Source organism: Schistocerca piceifrons, unplaced genomic scaffold (genome assembly GCF_021461385.2).
Source record: "Schistocerca piceifrons isolate TAMUIC-IGC-003096 unplaced genomic scaffold, iqSchPice1.1 HiC_scaffold_1544, whole genome shotgun sequence".
In the NCBI taxonomy this organism is placed as follows: Eukaryota; Metazoa; Arthropoda; class Insecta; order Orthoptera; family Acrididae; genus Schistocerca; species Schistocerca piceifrons.
Window position 1 is genome coordinate 14,230,485 of NW_025727396.1, and position 5,297 is coordinate 14,235,781.

The following is a 5,297-nucleotide window of genomic DNA, read 5'->3' on the forward strand; positions in this document are numbered from 1 at the left end:
TAAATAAGAATGTCAGAGGGATACGGTAAACCTGAAGTGTAGCATCGGAATCTAAAACTAGTGTCCCAGGAGTGGTTCAAAACATAGACAGTAAGAAGAGTCAGTCTTCCTGTACTTGAGTCGGCATTGTGACTCTTGTATTAAATTCCAAAGCAAATTCTGTGTTTCATCGTCAATAAGAGGGTCCAAGGGATACAGTAAACCTGAAGTGAAGCATCGGAATCTATAACTAGTGTCACAGGAATGGTTCAAATCATAGACAGTAAGAAGAGTCAGTCTTCTTGTACTTAAGTCGGCATTGTCCTTTTCTATTTAATTCCGATGCAATTTCTGCGTTTCATCGTCAATAAGATGGTCGGAGGGATCCAGTAAACCTGAAGTGAAGCATCCGAATCGATAACTAGTGTCTCAGGAATGGTTCAAATCATAGTCAGTAAGAAGAGGCAGTCTTCTTGTACTTAAGTCGGCATTGTGCCTTTTGTATTTAATTCCGATGCAATTTCCGTGTTTCATCGTCAATAAGAAGGTTAAAGGGCTACATTAAACCTAAAGTGAAGCATCGGAATCTATAAATAGTGTCACAGGAATGGTTGAAAACAAAGTCAGCAAGAAGAGTCAGTTTTCTTGTCCGTAAGTCGGTATTGTGCCTTTTGTATTTAATTCCGATGCAATTTCTGTGTTTAATCGTCAATAAGAAGGTCCAAGGGATACAGTAAACCTGGGGTGTAGCATCGGAATCTATAACTAGTGTCACAGGAATGGTTCAAAACATAGACAGTAAGAAGAGTCAGTCTTCGTGTACCTAAGTCGGCATTGTGCCTTTTTTATTTAATTCCGCTGCAATTTCTGTGTTTCATCGTCAATAAGAAGGTCCAAGGGATAAAGTAAACCTGGAGTGAAGCATCGGAATCTATAACTAGTGTCACAGGAATGGTTCAAACATAGACAGTAAGAAGATACAGTCTTCTTGTACTTAAGTCGTCATTGTGCCTTTTGTATTTAATTCAGATGCAATTTCTGTGTTTCATCGTCAATAAGATCGTCCAAGTGATACAGCAAACCTGAAGTGAAGCATCGGAATCTATAACTACTGTCACAGGAATGGTTCAAAACATAGTCACTAAGAAGAGTCGGTCTTCATGTACTTAAGTCAGCATTGTGCCTTTTGTATTTAATTCCGGTGCAATATCTGTGTCTCATCGTCAATAAGAAGGTCAGAATGATACAGTAAACCTGAAGTGAAGCATCGGAATCTATACCTAGTGTCACAGGAATGGTTCAAACATAGTCAGTAAGAAGAGTCAGTCCTCTTGTCCTTAAGTCGGCATTGTGCCTTTTGTATTTATTTCAGATGCAATTTCTGTGTTTCATCGTGAATAAGAAGGTCAGAGGGATTCAGTAACCCTGAAGTGAAGCATCGGAATCTATAACTAGTGCCACAGAAATGGTTCATAGCATAGTCACTTAGAAGAGTTAGTCTTCTTGTACTTAAATCGGCATTGTGCCTTTTGTATTTAATTCCGATGCAATTTCTGTGTTTCATCATCAATAAGAAGGTCAGAGGGATACAGTAAACCTGAAGTGAAGCATCGGAATCTATAACTACTGTCACAGGAATGGTTCTAAACATAGACAGGAAGAAGAGTCAGTCTTCTTGTACTTAAGTCGGCATTGTGAGTTTTGTATTAAATTCCGATGGAATTTCCGTGTTTCATCGTCAATTAGAAGGTCCTAGAGATACAGTAAACCTGAAATCAAGCATCGGAATCTATAACTAGTGTCACAGGAATGGTGCAAAACATAGTCAGTAACAAGAGTCAGTCTTTTTTTACTTAAGTCGGCATTGTGCCTTTTTTATTTAATTCCGATGTAATTTCTGTGTGTCATCGTCAATAAGAATGTCCAAATGATACAGTAAACCTGAAGTGAATCATCGGAATCTATAACTAGTGTCGCAGGAATGGTTCAAAGCACAGTCAGTAAGAAGAGTCAGTCTTCTTGTCCTTAAGTCGGCATTGTGCCTTTTGTATTTAATTCCGATGCAATTTCTGTGTTTCATCGTCAATAAGAAGGTCCAAGTGGTACACTAAACCTGGAGTGAAGCATCGTAATATATAACTAGTGTCACAGGAATGGTTCACAACATAGTCAGTAGGAAGAGTCAGTCTTCTTGTACTTAAGTCGGCATTGTGCTTTTTGTATTTAATTTCGATGCAATTTCTGTGTTTCATCGTCAATAAGAAGGTCCAAGTGGTACACTAAACCTGGAGTGAAGCATCGGAATATATAACTAGTGTCACAGGAATGGTTCACAACATAGTCAGTAGGAAGAGTCAGTCTTCTTGTACTTAAGTCGGCATTGTCCTTTTCTATTTAATTCCGATGTAATTTCTGTGTTTCATCGTCAATAAGATGTTCAGAGGGATACAGTAAACCTGAAGTGAAGCATCGGAATCTAAAACTAGTGTCTCAGGAATGGTTCAAAACATAGTCAGTAAGAAGAGTCAGTCTTCTTGTACTTATGTCGGCATTGTTCCTTTTGTATTTTCTTCCGATGCAATTTCTGTGTTTCATTGTCAATAAGAATGTCCAAGGGATACAGTAAACCTGGAGTGTAGCATCGGAATCTATAACTAGTGTCACAGGAATGGTTCAAAACATAGACAGTCAGAAGTGTCAGTCTTCATGTACCTAAGTCGGCATTGTGCCTTTTGTATTTAATTCCGATGCAATATCTGTGTTTCATCGTCAACAAGAAGGTCCAAGGGATTCAGTAAACCTGAAGTGAAGCATCGGAATCTAAAACTAGTGTCACAGGAATGGTTCAAAACATAAAGAGAAGGAAGAGTCAGTCTTTTTGTACTTAAGTCGGCATTTTGCCTCTTGTATTTAATTCCGATGCAATTTCTGTGTTTCATCGTCTATAAGAAAGTCCAAGGGATACAGTAAACCTGATATGAAGCATCGGAATCTTCAACTAGTGTCACAGGAATGGTTCAAAACATAGTCAGTAAGAAGAGTCAGTTTTCATGTACTTAAGTCGGCATTGTGCCTTTTGTATTTAATTCCGATGCAATTTCTGTGTTTCATCGTCAATAAGAAGGTCCAAGGGATACAGTAAACCTGAAGTGAAGCATTGGAATCTATTACTAGTGTCACAGGAATGGCTCAAAACATAGACAGTAGGAAGAGTCAGTCTTCTTGTACTTATGTCAGCATTGTGCCTTTTGTATTTAATTCCGATGCAATTTCTGTGTTTCATAGTAAATAAGAAGGTCAGAGGGATACGGTAAACCTGAAGTGAAGCATCGGAAACTAAAACTAGTGTCCCAGGAGTGGTTCAAAACATAGACAGTAAGAAGAGTCAGTCTTCCTGTACTTGAGTCGGCATTGTGATTTTTGTATTAAATTCCGATGCAATTTCTGTGCTTCATCGTCAATAAGAAGGTCCAAGGGGTACAGTAAACCTGAAGGGAGTACCGGAATCTATAACTAGTGTCACAGGAATGGTTCAAAACATAGACAGTAAGAAGAGTCAGTCTTCCTGTACTTGAGTCGGCATTGTGCGTTTTGTAATTCATTCCGATCCAATTTCTGTGTTTCATCGTCAACAACAAGGTCCAAGGGATACAGTAAACCTGAAGTGAAGCATCGGAATCTAAAACTAGTGTCACAGGAATGGTTCAAATCATAGTCGGTATGAAGAGTCAGTCTTCATGTACTTAAGTCGGCAATGTGCCTTTTGTATTTAATTCCGATGCAATTTCTGTGTTTCATCGTCAATAAGAAGGTCCAAGGGATACAGTAAACCTGAAGTGAAGCATCGGAATCTATAACTAGTGTCACAGGAATGGTTCAAAACATAGACAGTAAGAAGATACAGTCTTCTTGTACTTAAGTCGGCATTGTGCCTTTTGTATTTAATTCCGATGCAATTTCTGTGTTTCATCGTCAATAAGAAGGTATAAGGGATACAGTAAACCTGAAGTGAAGCATCAGAATCTATAACTAGTGTCACAGGAATGGTTCAAATCATAGACAGTAAGAAGAGTCGGTCTTCTTGTACATGAGTCGGCATGTGACTTTTGTATTACATTCCGATGCAATTTCTGTGTTTCATCGTCAATAAGAAGGTCCAAGGGATACAGTAAACCTGATGTGAAGCATCGGAATCTATAACTAGTGACACAGGAATGGTTCAAAGCATAGTCAGTAAGAAGAGTCAGTCTTCTTGTCCTTAAGTCGGCATTGTGCCTTTTCTATTCAATTCCGATGCAATTTCTGTGTTTCATCGTGAACAAGAAGGTCAGAGGGAATCAGTAACCCTGAAGGGAAGCATCGGAATCCATAACTAGTGCCACAGAAATGGTTTCATAACATAGGCAGTCAGAAGAGGCAGTCTTGTTGTACTTGAGTCGGCATTGTGCCTTTTGTATTTAATTCCGATGCAATTTCTGTGTTTCATCATCAATAAGAAGGTGAGAGGGATACAGTAAACCTGAAGTGAAGCATCGGAATCTATAACTACTGTCACAGGAATGGTTCTAAACATAGACAGGAAGAACAGTCAGTCTTCTTGTATTTGAGTCGGCATTGTGCCTTTTGTATTATATTCCGATGGAATTTCTGTGTTTCATCGTCAATTAGAAGTTCCTAGGGATACAGTAAACCTGAAGTCAAGCATTGGAATCTATAATTGGTGTCACAGGAATGGTTCAAAACTTAGACAGTAAGGAGAGTCAGTCTTCTTGTACTTAAGCCGGCATTGTGCCTTTTCTATTTAATTCCGATGCAATTTCTGTGTTTCATCGTTAAAAAGAAGGTCAGAGGGATATAGTAAACCTGAAGTGAAGCATCGGAATCTATAACTAGTGTCACAGGAATGGTTCAAACCATAGTCAGTAACAAGAGTCAGTCTTTTTGTACTTAAGTCGGCATTGTGCCTTTTGTATTTAATTCCGATGATAATTTCTGTGTGTCATCGTCAATAAGAAGGTCCAAATGATACAGTATACCTGAAGTGAAGCATCGGAATCTGTAACTAGTGTCGCAGGAATGGTTCAAAGCATAGTCAGTAAGAAGAGTCAGTCTTCTTGTCCTTAAGTCGGCATTGTGCCTTTTGTATTTAATTCCGATGCAATTTCTGTGTTTCATCGTCAAGAAGAAGGTCCAAGGGATACAGTAAACCTGAAGTGAAGCATCGGAATCTATAACTAGTGTCACAGGAATGGTTCAAAACATAGACAGTAGGAAGAGATAGTCTTCTTGTACTTAAGTCGTCATTGAGTCTTTTCTAT